Here is a 547-nt window from a genome sequence, read left to right as displayed (position 1 = left end):
GCAGCAATGAAGGAATGAAAACCCCAAATCCCTGTAAATGTTCATTAAAACTAATAAAATTTAATAATAATAATGAAAAAAAAAACTTTGCCACTGTTACTGGAGTGAGATGGTACCTCACTGTGGTTTTGATTTGCATCTCTCTTATTGCCAGTGATTTGGAGCATTTCCTCATGTGTCTGTTTGCCATTTGAATGTCTTTCTCTGTGAAAATTCTTTTCATGTCTTTTGCCCATTCTATGAAGCTCGCAGGAGCAATGATTTTGTAAACTATTACCTATCTTAGGAGGGACTGCAGAGCATTATGCTGAGTGCACTAACTCAGTCACACAAGGACAAATATTGTATAAAACCATTATTGTAGAATGAGTATAAGAATCCAAGAGGGGTGGGAGAGGCTGGAAGCAGAGGGATGAGGAGGTGTAGGGGAAGGGGGGCATTATTCATGGGGTTGTACAATTTGATGGGTGGGGAGGTGAGGGAATGGCAAGAATTTGTTCTTGAAGATAATGTATTCCAATTTTATAAATAAACTGGTAGAAAATTA

Source organism: Elephantulus edwardii, unplaced genomic scaffold (assembly GCF_000299155.1).
Source record: "Elephantulus edwardii isolate Elephantulus edwardi_28Jun2011 unplaced genomic scaffold, EleEdw1.0 scaffold00023, whole genome shotgun sequence".
In the NCBI taxonomy this organism is placed as follows: Eukaryota; Metazoa; Chordata; class Mammalia; order Macroscelidea; family Macroscelididae; genus Elephantulus; species Elephantulus edwardii.
Note: the sequence above shows the minus strand (reverse complement) of the source record.